Source organism: Elephas maximus, chromosome 3 (genome assembly GCF_024166365.1).
Source record: "Elephas maximus indicus isolate mEleMax1 chromosome 3, mEleMax1 primary haplotype, whole genome shotgun sequence".
Taxonomy (NCBI): Eukaryota; Metazoa; Chordata; class Mammalia; order Proboscidea; family Elephantidae; genus Elephas; species Elephas maximus.
In genome coordinates, this window is record NC_064821.1 from 73,623,621 (window position 1) to 73,639,524 (window position 15,904).

General features: G+C 35.7%; 1 protein-coding gene across 4 annotated transcripts in view; it reads left to right on the top strand.

Moving 5' to 3' along the window:
* S100PBP (S100P binding protein) overlaps positions 1 to 15,904 on the top strand; it is a 59,883-nt gene that overhangs the window by 29,089 nt on the left and 14,890 nt on the right. The gene's annotated exons all lie outside the window — the stretch shown is intronic.

Here is a 15,904-nt window from a genome sequence, read left to right on the forward strand (position 1 = left end):
GCTCTAATAGAATTACGTATATAGTAGGAACCAGGGATAAAGTCTTCCTGTTTGTGTTTGGGAGGAGTGGAAGATGGGGAAGGAGGACGTTCTAGGTAGGCTTCACAGAGAAGATAATTAGTTCAGTTACTTTAAAATCTTTTGTAAATCACTAGGGAGGGTTTTTAGGAGAATTTTTGGCCAAAAATCAGAGGACACTCCCCTTTCTTTGAAAAATCTTGAATTATTTAGTAGTTTTTTTCTTGTTTGTTTTATAAGGCTATGAGTGGAAAGTTTAGAACTCTGAGGTATCAGTCAAAAGAATCTCTTATCCCAGGTATTTTTGTTTTTTATTCAAGATTTTGTTAAGCAGGCACATGTTATTCTTACTGATTTTTCAGCCCTCTACTTGAGAGCCCTTTGCTTGAGCTATTTTAAAGGTCTGGTAAAACTAGAGGCACTTACCCCCACTCCTTCCCCAGTCTTTGGAAGGACGGATAAAAAGTTTGTCTATATTCAAGCTCTGTGGAAGGGACCTGGTCATTGCTTTTCCCTTCATGAGGTGACCCAGCTTTTTTTTTTTAATCCTAGGCCATTGACACTGATGATATCCATTTACTTACGTTTTTCTTTCTCATTTGGGGCATTTAGAAAAGGAAGCTTTCACACGATTTTATAGATGAGCTCTTTCTCATATTATACCATCTTCTCTAATCTCCACATTCAGCAGTCCCTCTCCCATGATCACAACAACCTATATCCCTTAAGGAACAGCTAGAATAGTTAGTATAGTGGAAAGGCGGCATACTTTAGTGGTTGCAAGAGTAAGGTCTAGTCTAGAGTTAACCTTTGGATTCATATTCTGGCACACCTGCTTACTGACTGTGTGACCTTAAGTAGGAAAAACGGTGCCTCAGTTTTCTCACTTATCAAATGAGGATAAGAATATGGTCTAGTTCATACAAAAATTTTATGTGTAAATACAAGTACAATGCATAGAACAGTTCCTGGCTATAGCACCTAACATTTTTTGAATATTTACTATTAGCAAGAAGGTATAGCTTTCATACTGAAGTTTTTATAGGTAAAATAGTATGCTGTCGGGTATTTGTTTTTAAATCTTGGGGAGGGGAGTTACAGCCTGGAGAATTAGATAAAACCACGTTGACAAAATATTGATAGATGAAGCTGAGAGATTGGTTTGTTGGGGGCTTATTATACTATTCTCTACTTTTGTGTATGTTTGAAATTTTTCGTAATAGAAGGTTTTTGTTTTTAAAGTGCATCTTTTATGTGGTTCTTTTTTTACTCATAATTTTCAACATCACCAGTTCTTAAGATTCCATAGGTCTCCAGTGCTTCCTTCTGCCTTCCAGGAACCCATTGTGATACTAAATTCTTGTGTCACTTCCCACTACCTAGTATTTATATATTCAAAATCTTAAGATTTTATATACCATATTGCAGGAGGGACGGGAGCATATTCTTCATCTCTCCATTATCTGTGTATGAATTACAGAAGTAATTCAGAGCCAGAAGCAAAACAAAGGGAACATTGTTGTTGTGTGCCATTGAGTTGATTCCAACTCATAACTACCCTATATGATCGAGTAGAACTGCCCTGTAGTGTTTCCTAGGCTGTAATCTTTACGGGAGCAGATTGCCAGGGCTTTTCTGCCACGGAGCTGCTGGTGGGTCCAGACTGCTCCTTAAAAAAAACAAACCTGTTGCTGTCGCCAATTCCGACTCATAGTGACCCTATAGAACAAAGTGGAACTGCCCTGTAGGGTTTCCAAGAAGCACCTGGTGGATTCAAACTGTTGACCTTTTGGTTAGCAGCTATAGCTCTTAACCACTATGCCACCAGGGTTTCCCAGGGCTCCTTCCAAAAAAACCCAAACCCCCTGCCATGGAGTCCATTCTGACTTAAAGCAACACTAGAGGACAGGGAAGAGCTGCCCCATAGGGTTTCCAAGGAGCATCTGGTAGATTTGAACTGCTGACCTTTTGGTTAGCAGCCATAGCTTTTAACCACTATGTAACCAGGGTTTCCCAGGGCTCCTTAGAGGGAATGTAAACCAAATCCGTTGCAGTTGAGTTGATTCTGACAGAGTAGAACTTCCCCATAGGGTTTCCAAGGAGAGGCTGGTGGATTCAAACTGCTGACCTTTTGATAAGCAGCTGAGCTCTTAACCACTGCACCACCAGGGCTCCAGAGGGAGTGTAAAAAGAAAACAAAAACCCAAACCTGTGGCTGTCGAGTAGATGCCAACCCAGAGTGACCCTGTAGGACAGAGTAGAACTGCCCAATAGAGTTTCCAAGGAGTGCCTGGTGGATTCCGACCGTTTGGTTAGCAGATGTAGCTCTTAACCACTACACCACCAGGGTTTCCCGAGGGAATATACATCCTCCTTTTTGAGACGTGTGGTGCTATTTCACCTTGGTAGAAGTATAGCTCTTCAAATTCCTCATTAGACACAAATTAGTAGGGGTCCGATTCATATGCAGTTCATGCTAATTCAGCTTGAATCCTGTCCGTTTCCTGAGTTAATGGCCTTGGTTCACTTTATCAGTAATGTGTGTATTATCACTATAGAATGTAACTGTAAATCACCCTTCAACCCCTTTATTCCAGTGTAGGTATCATCTCTTGTTTAGTAGCACAGAGGGCTTTAGTAGCATTTAAAAAGAAATGCCAACCACTTTGCTTCTTGGAAACCCAGCTAATGGAAACCTTTTGGAATTACAAGTTCTTAGAGTAGAAAAGGACATTAAGATCTTCTCTTTTATTTGTCTAACACATAATACGTAAGTCTGTTCCATATATCTTTGCCAAGTGACCATTTAGCCTTTGCTTAGAGTTTTAATAATGCAAAATGCATTACCTCAGGAGGCAGTCCATTCATTGCTTGGAAAATTTTAATTGTTAGAAAGTTATTCCTTGCATTGAGCCAAACTCATTTCCCTGTAATTTCCAGGGGTAGTTCTTAGTTCTGCCCTCTGGGATCACAAAAAATAACTTAGCTCTTTCTTCCATCTTTATAGTCTTTCAGATATTAGAAATAATGGCCCTGTCTTCTACAAAGAAAAAGATTAAAATGACCTGTAATCCATTCTACTACCTAGAAATAACAAAATTAACATTTTGATCATTATCTTTTCTATAAGGTCAAAATATGTACAGAGAAATTACATATTACTTTTTAATCTGCTTTCTTTGTACTTACAGTATAAGAACCTTTCCATGTTAAATATTTCAAATTAAGATTTTAATTATTATAAAATATTATATAACTTATTAATCCATCTTAGAAATTTAGTTGTGTCCATTTTCATCAGTAATGCTGCAGTGAACATTCTGATCAATAAATGTTTATGTACAACTCTTATTTCTATAGGATGACTGCCTAGAAGTGGAATTGCTAAAGTATAAACATTTAAAAATTTTTGTTACATGTTGCCAGATTGTCCTCCGAAAAACATTGTACTGATTTTCATTATAACCAATTTGATAGGTGAATTTTAATATGCCTTTAAAACAAGGCATATTAAAATTCACCTATCAAATTTGGGTTTTTTTTGTTTGTTGTAATAGTGAGGCTAAATGTTTTTTCATATGTATTAGCAATTGATATTTAATCATAATTTCTTTAAATTGTCAAACATCTAGTCCATATTCCAGTTTCCCTAGTTGTCCCAAAAATGTCTTTTTAAAACTTTGTTGAAAGAGGATCTATTCAGGGTTTACAGGTTTGGTTATTGTGTCCTTATTCTCTTTTAATCTAGGTCATTTGTCTTGTAGAATGTCTCACATTCCGAATTTGTCTAATTATTTCCTTGTGGTGGTGTTTAATTTGTCCTTCCATCACCTTAGGTATAAATTAGGTGGAGTAAAATGCACAGATCTTAAGTGTATTGTTTGTACGTAAGCTTTGACAAATATGTACAACCATGTAACCAATACCCAGAGCCCTGGTGGCAAAGTGGTTAAGAGCTATGGCTGTTAACCAAGTCGGCAGTTTGAATCCACCAACTGCTCATTGGAAACCCTATGGGCAGTTCTACTCTGTCCTGTTGAGTCACTATGAGTAGGAATGGACTCCATGGCAGTGGGTTTGGTTTTTTTTTTTTTAACCAACACACAAATCAAGGTATTTCCATCACACCAGAAAGTTTCCTGGTGCCACTTTCCTGTCAGTCCCCCTTCCAGCCCTGAGGCAACCACTATTCTGATTTCTACCACCATAGATTAAGTTTTGTCTCTTCTTGAATGTCATGTAAGTGGAACTTTAGGATTTAATTTTAATTTTGAATACGTAATAAAATACCAACATTGTTCAGAAATCAAAGCTATATAAAATGTCTTTTCAGAGAAATTTTACTTCTTCCCCAGCTCTCTACCCTCTCTTTATTGGTAGTCATTTTTATTTATTTTTCCTAAGTTTCCTTTTACAATAATAAGCACATGTTAATTTTTTCTCGTCCTTTCTTACACAAAAGATAGCCTGCTGTGTACACTGTTCTGCACTTTGTTTTTTCACTTAACAATAATCCTAAGAACTATTTCATATTAGTTCATAGAACTCTTCCTTGTTCATTTTTATATCTTTACCTATTACTCCATAGATGTCGGTTCATTTTAAAGTTGTTTTGAAGAGCCCTTAAAATATTTAGGGGTTTTGGAAAAACTAGATATCCACATGCAAAAGAATGAAATTGGAACCTTACTTGACACCATAGACAAACATTACCTCAAAATGGATCAAAGACCTAAATTCAAGTGCTAAAACTATAAAGCTCTTAGAAGAAAACGTGAGAAAATCTTCATTACCTTGGATTTGGCAGTGGTTTCTGACTTTGACACCAAAAACACAGGCAACAAAAGAAAAAATAGATAGATTGAACTTCATCAAAATTAAAAGCTTTAATGCATCAAAGGATACTATCAAGAGAGTGAAAAGACAACCTCCCCTCCCTGCACATATACACAGAATGGGAGAAAATACTTGTAAGTCCTCTGGTAAGGTTTAATATCCAGAATATATAAAGAACTCCTACAACTCAGTAACAAAAAAACAAACATTGCAATTAAAAAATGGGCAAAGGACTTGCATAGACATTTCTCCAAAGAATATACACAAATGGCCAATAAGCACGTGAAATGATGGTCAGTAATAGTCATTAGGGAAATGTAAGTCAAAATCACAATGAGATGCCGCTTCATGCCTACTAAGATGGATGGCTATGATAAAAAATACAAAAAATAAGTGTTGACAAGGATGTAGAGAAATTGGTACTCTCATACATTGCTGGTGGCAATTTAAAATGGTGCGGCTGCTGTGGAAAACATTTTGGTGGTTCCTCAAAGTTAAACATGGAATTACTATATGACCCAGCAGTTCAACTCGTATCTCCCCAAAAGACTCAAGATAGATACTTGTAGGTGAATGTTCATAGTAACATTATTCACAATAGCCAAAAAAGTGGGAAAAACCCAAGTGTTCGTGGATAAACAAAATTTGATGTATCCATACAATGGAATATTATCCAGCCATAAAAAAGAATGACATCATTACTATACTGTCTTGATTTCTGTAGCTATATAGGTCTTATAGTCAGATAGTGTGTCTGATTGTTTTATTTTTCAAGGTTGTTTTGGCTATTCTAGGTTCTTTGCATTTCCATATGAATTTTAGAATCAGCTTGTCAATTTCTACAGAAAAGCCTGATGAGATATTGATTATGATTGCATTGAATCTGTAGATAAAATGGGGGAGAATTAACATCTTAATATTGAGCCTTTTGATCCATAAACACTGTATATACATATCTGTTTATTCAGGTTTTCTTTAATTTCTTTCAGCAGTATTTTGTAGTTTTCATTATACAGTCTTGTATATCTTTTGTCAGCTTTATTTCTCTCTTGAGTATTTCATATTTTGATGCCATTATAAAAGGTATTTTTGAAATTTCAATTTCTGATTGTTCACTGGTAGTATATAGAAACTCAGTTGACTTGTATGTTGATCTTGTATTCTGCAACCTTGCAAAATTCACTTATTAATTTTGGTATCTTTTTTCTAGACTCCATTGGGTTTTCTAAATAGATGATCATATTATAAGCAAATAAAAGACATTTTTTCTTGTTCCTTTCTAATTTGGATATCTTTTATTTATTTTTCTTTCCTTACTGCACTGGCTAGAACTTCTAGTACAATGTTGAATATAAGTGATGAGAGCAGACATCTTTACCCTTGTTGCTGATCTTAGGAGGAAAACATTTAATCTTTCACCATTAACTTGGATACCTTTTATCATGTTATAGTTTGATGAGAGTTTTTATTAGGAATGAATGTTGAATTTTGTCAAGTACTCCTGCATTTATTGAGATGATCACATAGGGTTTTTTTTTTTTTTAAGTATGATAAGATAGAGAATTATATAATTTGATCCTCCAGTATTAAACCAACCTTGGATTCCTGGTCTTACACATTCCCCACTTGGTCTTGGTGCATTATCTTTGTAATATGTTGTTGAGTTTGATTTGCTAAACTTTTGATGAGTTTTTGCATCTGTGTTCACGAGGGATATTTTACCCTGTAATTTTCTTTTCTCGTAATCTCTGTCTAGGTTTGGTAGGAGAGTAATGCTGACCTCGGAATGAGTTGGAAAATATTCCTTTCTTCAATTTTATGGAAGAGTTTATGTAAAAGAATTGGTATTATTCTCTCATTAAATATTTGAATATTTGGAATTTGGTTATTCCCCAGTGAAACCATGTGGGCTTGAAGTTTTTTGTTTTTTTAATGGTAAGGTTTTTAACTACCATTTCAATTTCTTTAATAGATATAAGGCTACTCAGGTTATTTATCTTGAGTGAGCTCTGGTGGTTTGTGTCTTTCAAGGAATTTATCCATTTCACCTATCAAATTTATTGGTATAAAGTTGATAAAACAAACAAACAAAAAAATCATTGCCATTGAGTTGATTCTGACTCATAGCGACCCTATAGGACAGAGTAGAACTGCTCCATAGAGTCTCCAAGGAGTGCCTGGTGGATTCGAACTACCAGTCTTTTAGTTAGCAGCTGTAGCACTTAACCATTATGCCACCAGGGTTTCCATAAAGTTGATAGTATCGTCTTACTAACTTTTTAATATCTGTTTAATCAGTAGTGAAGTCAGCTTTCTGATTCTTGATATTAGTAATGTTTATCTTTACGCTTTTCTCCTAATCAGCCTAACAAAGTTTATTTTTAAAGTTTTTGTTTCATTTTTTTTTTTCTGTTGTTTTGTTTTGCTTTCGATTTCCATTCTGATCTTTATTATTTTCTTTCTTCTGTTTACTTTGGGTTTCATTTGCTCTGCCTTTTGTAGTTTCCTTAGATAGATGCTAAGATTATTGATTTGAAACCTTCTTTTCTAATTTGGTGAGGGATGTTAGGAGCAAGAGGAGATAAACTCATGCAGTCAACCTGCTATATTTATCTGAAAGTATGCCTTGACTTTTTTTTTAATCAACTTATTGACGTATACTTTACATACAATAATATGCACCAATTTTAAGTTACATCTTGGGTGAGTTTTGAGAAATTTATGCACTCATAAAATCATTACAACAATCAAGATGTACGATATTTTCATCACCTCAAAAATTTTCTTTGTGCCCCATCCCAGTTGTTCTGCTCCTTGTCCTCGCCTCAGCCCTGATCTTTTTTTGGTCACTATAGATTTGTCTTTTCTAGAGTTTCATAAATGCAGTCGCACAGTATGTGCTCTTTTGTGTCTGGCTTCTTTTATTTAGAATAATGTTTTTGAGATTTATCCGTGTTTTTGTATGTATCGGTAGTTCTTTACTTTTATTGCTGAAGAATATTGCCCCGCCACGTTTTATTTAGTCACTTGTTGATAGACATTTGTGTTTTCAGTTTTGGGTTATTACGGATAAACCATCTCTGAACATTCGTATACAGGTTTTTGTGTGGCCATGTGTTTTCGTTCACTAAGACAAATAATTAGGAGTGGAATTGCTGAATCATGTAGTGAGCATTTGTTTATAAGAAACTGCCAAACTTTTTCAAAGAGATTATACCATTTTTTGTGGATTTTAATTTTCTTAACAGTGTGTTTCAAAGAGCAAAAGTTTTGATGAAGTCCATTTTACCTATTTTCTATTCCTTGCTTTTTGAGTCTCATTAAAATCTTTACCTAACCCAAGGTTGTGAATATTTTCTCCTAGAAGTTTTTTAGTTTTAGCTTTTACTTTCAGGTATGATCCATTTCGAGTTAATTTTTGTATATGTGGTAAGGTAAAGATTTAGGTTTTTTTTTTTCCCCATATGGATATCTAGTTGTTCTAGCACCGTTTGAACAATTATCCTCTGTATGGGTTTATTTCTGAATTCTCTGTTCTGTTCTGTTGATACGTGCCTATTTGTATACCAGGATCATACTGTCTTAATTACTACAGCTTTAAGATAGTAAGTCGTGAAATTGTTTCAGTTCTTTGCATTTCCATATTTTTTTCTTAGAATCAGCTTCAGCTTGTCAGTTGATACCGAAATCCCTGCTGGGTGTTTCATTGGGATTGTGTTTAATCTATGGATCAATTTGGGGAGAACTGACATCATAACAATATTTAAGTCTTCCAATCCATAAACGTGATATTTCTTGTTTATTTGTCTTCTTTAATTTCTCTCAGCTGTGTTTTGTAGTTTTTATTGTGTAAGTCTTGCACATATTTTGTTATATTCATAAGTACTTTATACTTTTTTATAAACGGTAATTTTAAAATTTTCAGTGTCCAATTGGTCATTGCTATATATAGAAATATAATTACTTTTTATATGTTGACTTTATACCCTGCAGCCATGCTAAAATTCACCTATTAGTTTTGGTTTCTTTTTCTTTTCAAGATTTTTTAGGATTTTCTATGTTATGTGATTATGAATTGTCCCCAACAAAGACATGTTGAAGTCCTAACCCCTGGTACCTGTGATTGTGACCTTATTTAGAGATAGCATCTTTGCAGATGTAATTAGTCAAGTTAACAAGAGGTCATACTAAAGTAGGGCAAACCCTAACCCAGTGTAACTGGTGTCCTTAAGAGAAGAGCAAAAGAGATGCAGACAGACACAGGGAAGGACTCTGTGTGATGACAGAAGTGTGATGACAAAGGAGAGATTGGAGTGATGCTTCTACAAGTCAAGGGACACCTGAGGCCACCAGAAGCTGAAAAAAACAAGGAGATATCTTCCCCTAGAACTTTCAGAGAGAGCATGGCCCGACTGACACCCTGAATTCAGACTTGTAGCCTCCAGAACCTTGAGAGAATAAATTTGTTATTTTAAGCCACCTAGTTTGTGATACTTTGTTACAGCACCCTTAGGAAACTAATACAGATTTTGGTACCAAGAAATGGGGTACTGCTGTAACAAATACCTAGATATGTGGTAGTGGCTTTGGAATTAGATAATGGCTAGAGGCTGGAAGAATTTTTTTTTTTTTTTTTTGTGCTTGCCTCTTTGGCTTTTTTTTTTTTTTTTAATTGTGCTTTAAGTGAAAGTTTACAAACCAAGCTAGTCTCTCATACAAAAACTTATATACACCTTTTATAGGGTCGCTATGAGTCGGAATTGACTCGACGGCAGTGGGTTTTTGGTTTTATATACCTCTCTCCCTCTGATGAGACAGTACACTCCTTCCCTCTACTGTCTATTTTCATGTCCATTCATCCAGCTTCTGACACCCTCTGCCCTCTCATCTCTTTTCCAGACAGGAGCTGCCCACATAGTCTCATGTGTCTACTTGATCCAAGAAGCTCATTCTTCACCAGTATCATTTTCTACCCCATAGTCCAGTCCAATCCCTGTCTGAAGAGTTGGCTTTGGGAATGGTTCCTGTCTTGGACTAACAGAAGGTCTGGGGAACATGACCTGTGGAGTCCTTCTAGTCTCAGTCAGACCATTAAGTCTGGTCTTTTTACAGGAATTTGGGGTCTGCATCCTACTGCTTTCCTGCTCCCTCAGGGGTTCTCTGTTGTGTTCCCTATCAGGGCAGTCATCGGTTGTAGCCAGGCATCGTCTAGTTCTTCTGGTCTCAGGCTGATGTAATCTCTGGTTTATGTGGCCCTTTCTGTCTCTTGGGCTCATAATTACCTTGTGTCTTTGGTGTTCTTCATTCTTTGCTCCAGGTGGGTTGAAACCAATTGATGCCTCTTAGATGGTCTCTTGCTAGCATTTAAGACCCCAGATGCCACTCTCCAAATTGGGATGCAGAATGTTTTCTTAACAGATTTTATTATGCCAATTGACTTAGATGTCCCCTGAAACCATGGCCCCCAAACCCCTGCCCTTGCTACGCTGACCTTTGAAGCGTTCAGTTTATTCAGGAAACTTCTTTGCTTTTGGTTTAGTCCAGTTGTGCTGACCTCTCCTATATTGCATGTTGTCTTTCCGCTCACCTAAAATAGTTCCTATCTACTATCTAATTAGTGAAAACCCCTCTCCGTCTCTCCCTCCCCGCTCTTGTAACCATCAAAGACTGTTTTCTTCTTTGTTTAAACTATTTTTCGAGTTCTTACAATAGTGGTCTCATGCAATATTTGTCCCTTTGCAACTGACTAATTTCACTCAGCATAATGCCTTCCAGATTCCTCCACGTTATGAAATGTTTCGCAGATTCATCATTGTTCTTTATCCATGCGTAGTATTCCGTTGTGTGAATAGACCGTAATTTATCCATTCATCCATTGATGGGCACCTTGGTTTCTTCCATCTTTTTGCTATTGTAAACAATGCTGCAGTGAACATGGGTGTGCATATATCTGTTTGTGTAAAGGTTCTTATTTCTCTAGGATATATTAGAGGCTGGGAGAATTTTGAGGCACATTGCTAGAAAAAGCCTAGATTGCTTCAAAGAGACTATTAGTAGAAATATGGACCTTAAAGGCAATTTTGATGAGGGCTCAGAAGGAAGTAAGGAGAGCTATTGAGAAAGCGTCTTTCATCTCAGAGAATGCTTATATCATCATGAACAGAATGTTGCTATAAATATGAACATTAAAGCCGCTTCTGTTGCATACAAAATGAGGACCATGTTATTAGATACTGGAGGAAGGGCAGTCCTTGTGGCAGAGAAATTGGCTGAATCAAGTTCTACTGTTTTGTGGGAAATAGAACTTGTAAGTGATGAATTTGGATATTTAGCTGTGGAGATTTCCAAGCCAACTGTTGAAGATATGGTCAGGTTTCTCCTTGCTACTTATAATAAAACATGAAAGAGATTAATTGCGGAAGGAACTGTTAAGCAAAAAGGAACCAGAACTGGAAGATTTAGAAAATTCTCAGCCTATCCACATTGTAAAAAAATGAGAAAGCATGCTCTGGAGAGAATACCAAGCATGTGGCTGGTCAACCATTTGCTAAAGAGATTAGGCATTTGATTTATGGATCCAATCAACCATCTCAGAAATGCGGCGGGCTTGGACTGAAGGGAACACAAACAGGATAAAAGGAAGGAAGGCTGTTGGACTTCTGGGACTCTATAGGAAGGAAATAGGCGGATAGAGCTGCTCAGCTGTGGATATGTGTTATCTTTCAAGAAAATGGAAGAACGACATTAAGGGTGGCTCGGAGACCAGCAGGGCTGACACTGCTACCACAGGCCCAGAGGGTGATTCCAGAGGGTATGGCCAATGCTGAGGGCCAAGAACACAGGCCCGCCACTTAGACAGACCCAGAAGATACTGAGCTACAGAGGATTATTTCAAACCTTGGAATCTACAGAATTTTCTCTGCTAGGTTTTGGACTTGTTTGGGACCCATGACTCCTTTTTTCCTTCCATTTTCTCCTTTTTGGAATGGGAATGTCTATCCTGTGCCTCTCCCATTATATTTTGAAAGCAGATAAATTATTTTCCAGGTTTCACAGATCCATAGGTGGAGGGGAATTTTGTTCTAGGATGAACATTACCAGAATCTCACCCACACCTCATTTAGGTTTAGAAGGTGTAGGATTTTTTTTAGTTGACTGCTATATCTAGATGAGATTTTGGACTTAGAGTTGATTATTGAATGGGCTAAGACTTTTAGGAATGCTGGGATGGGGTGAATGTATTTTGTACGTGTGAAGGACATGAACTTTGGCGAGGGTGGGGACAAAGGGTAGACTGTTGGCAGTTGAATTGCGTTCCCCAAAAAGATGTGTTCAAATCCTAACCCCTGGTTCCTATGAATGCGACCTTATTTGGAAATAGCATCTTTGCAGATGTAATTAATCAACATGAGGTCATACAGGAGTAGGGTGGGCCCTAACCACATGTGACTGGTGTCTTTATGGGAAGAGACACAGAGACACATAGGGAAGAACACCATATGATGATGGAGGCAGAGATTGGACTGATGTATCTTTAAATCAGGGAATGCCTTGGGATTCCAGATGCTGGAAGAGATAAGAAAGGATCTTCCTGTAGAGTTTTCAGAGGGAGCATGGCTTTGTTGACACCCTGAATTCAGACTTCTAGCGTCCAGAACTATGAGAATTCTGTTGTTTTAAGGCGTCTAGTTTGTGGTACTTTGTTATGGCAGCCCTAGGAAACTGATACAGATGATAATATTATCTGCAAATAAAGATAGTTTATTTCTTCCTTTCCAGTCCATAAGCCTTTTATTTCTTCTTCTTGCTTATTGCACTGCCCAGGATTTAATTATGATATTAACTATAGGTTTATCATGGATGCCCTTTATCAGGTTGAAAAAGTTCCCTTTTATTTGTAGTTTGGTGAGAGTTTTTGTCATGGATAAGTGATAAAATTTGTCAAATGCATTGTCTGCGATTATATAGAAGGTTATATTGTGTTTCTCCTTTATTCTGTTAATATGGTATATTACATATATTGATTTTGAATGTTAAACCAACTTCCATTCCTAGAATAAACCTACTTGGTCTTGATGTATTATCCTTTATTCAATTTGCTAATATTTTGTAAATTTCTGCATCTTGTTCATGAGAAGTATCGGTCTGTAGTTTCCTTGTAATGTCTTCCTCTTGTTTAAGCCTTATGGTAATGCTGACTTCATAAAATGAGTTGGGAGATGTTTTCTCCTTTATTTTCTTAGCTTGTGTAAGATTGCTATTATTTTTTAAATGTTTGATACAATTCATTGATGAAGCCATCTGGACCTGGAGTTTTCTTTTTGGCAAGATTTTAAATTACAAATGTAATAGATACAAGGCTTTCAGATTGTCTACATTTTCTTGAGTCCATTTTGGTAATTTGTGTCTGTCCAGGAATTTGTCCATTTCATCTAAGTTGATGAATTTATTGCCACCAAATTACTCATAATATGCATATTAGTCTTCTTACTATTGTAGGATCTGTGGTGATTTTTACTGTTTCATTCCCAATATTGGTAATTTGTGTCTTTTTTTTTTTTTTCTTGAAGAGTCTAACTAGAAGTCTTATCAATTATATTGACTCCCATTCCCCCAAGTAAGTTTTTAGTTTTATTCATTTTCTGTATTGTTTTTGGTTATTATAGTTTGTATCTCACTGATTTCTTCACCTATTATTATTTCCTTTCACTTACTTTGGGTTTAATATAGCTCTCATTTTCTAGCTTTTTAGTACAGAAGCTTAGAGATCATTTATTTGAGACATTTCTATTTTCTACAGGCATTGAAGGCCACAGATTTCCCTTAAAGTACAGCTTAGCTGCATCCCACAAATTTTGATAGGTTGTTGCTTTTGTTTGTGTTTTGTTTTTCATTTGGTTAACAGTAATTAGTAATTTCAGATTTCCGATATAATTTCTTCTTAGACCTATGGGTTGTTTAGAAGTGTGCTGCTTAATTTCCAAATATTTGAGACTTTTTAGATATACCCCTACTATTGATTTCTAACGTGTTATGGTCAGGGATATACTCTGTATGATTTCACTCGTTTTAAATGCAGTGAGATTTACTTTATGGCCCAGCATATGGTCTATCTTAGTGAATGTCCCAAACGCACTTGAAAAGAAGGTATATTCTGATGTTGGGTGGAGTGTTCTGTAAATGTCAATAAAATTTTGTTGGCTGATGAGAATGTTCAATTCTTGTATATCCTTACTGACTTTTTTTTACTAAAAGAGGAATGTTTATATCACCACCTCTAATTGTGGATTTGTCTTTTTTTCTTCAGTTCTGTCAGTTTTTGCCTAATATATTTGAAAGCTCTTACTAGATGCTACAAATTTAGGATTATTATAGCCTCTTGATAAATTGACCCCCTTATCATTATGAAATGTCTGTTTTCATCCCTAATAATATTTCTTGTTTTAAAGTCTACTTTGATATTAATATAGCCTTCCCACCTTACTTTTGACCGTTTCCACGATACATGTTTTTATCCTTTTACTTTTCACCTACCCTTGTCTTTATGTTTAAAAGTGTCTTGTAGACAGCATAGTTTTGGGCCTTGCTTTTTTATCCTGTATCATAATCTCAGTATTTTAATTGGTGCGTTAGTCCATTCAGATTTAATATAATTATCAGTATTAAAACAAAAACAAAAAGCCCCATTGCTGTCGAGTTAATTCCAACTCAGTGATCCTGTGTTTGGGTTTAAATCTATGATCTTGCTATTTTCTGTTTGTCTATTTGATCTCCATTTCCCAGCTCTTTCTGGATTTTTTGGGTCTTTTTTAGCTCCATGATTGGCTTGTTACCTATACCTCTTTTGTTTTTTGTTTGTTTGTTTTTAGGGGTTGTTCCAGAGTAGCAGTTTTCAAGTTTTTGGTCTCAGGACCCACTTACATTCTTACAAATTTATATATCTACTCTTAAAAATTATTAAGGACCCCAAAGTGCTTTTGTTTGTGTGAATTCTATCAAAATTTGACTGTATTAAAAATTAGAACTGATAAATTGTTAAAATACTTAATACATTTTAAAATAACAGTAAATCCATTACATGATAGCATTTTTATTAAAAATAACTATTTTCCAAAAAATGAGAAGAAAGTCATAGTTTTACATTTTTGCAAACATCTTTAATATATTGCTTAATAGGAGACTGCTGGATTATTTTATCTAGTTCAACATTCTGTATCATGTGTAGCCTCTGGAAAACTCCACTGTACACTTGTGAGAAAATGCAAGTAGAAAAGGCAAATAACATTGTAGTGTTGTTATGAAAGTAATTTTGACCTTGTGAAGCCCTAAAAGTGTCTTGGGGGCCCAGGGATCCTTGGACTGCACTTTGAGAACTGTTGCTCTATAATTTACAATATGCATCTTTAATCAGTTGCTGTCTAGTCAGTTCTAACTCATGGCAACCCCATGTCTGTCACAGTAGAACTGTGTTCCACAGGGTTTTCAGTGGCTGATTTTTTGCACACAGATCACCAGGCCTTTCTTCTAAGGTGCTTCTGGGTAGACTTGCACCACCAGCCTTTCAGTGTTACCATTTGGACTACCCAGGGATTTACGAATTTTTAACTTATCACAATCTACCTTCAAATAATATTATACCATTTAATGTATAATATAAGAGCCTGGCAACAATATACTTCAATTCTCTCTTTTGGGTTTTTGTGTGCATGTGTTTCTGTGTGTGTGTGCTATTATTTTTATACATTTTACGTATATGTATAGTACAAATGCTTGAATATATTTTTTTACTTTAAAAGTCAATTAAAGACATTTTTAAATGAGAAAAATCATTTTTAATATTTACTCACATATTTACCATTTTCAGTGCTCTTCATTCCTTTCTATATATTGAAGTTTCTATCTAGTAGTATTTTGCTTTTTCCTGATGAGCTCTGTTTAATATTTCTTAGAGTGCAGGTCTGCTGGTGATAAAGTATTTTATTTACGAAGTGTTTATTTTGCTTTCATTTAAAAAATTTTTTTATTTTGAAATAATTATGGACTCAGAAGA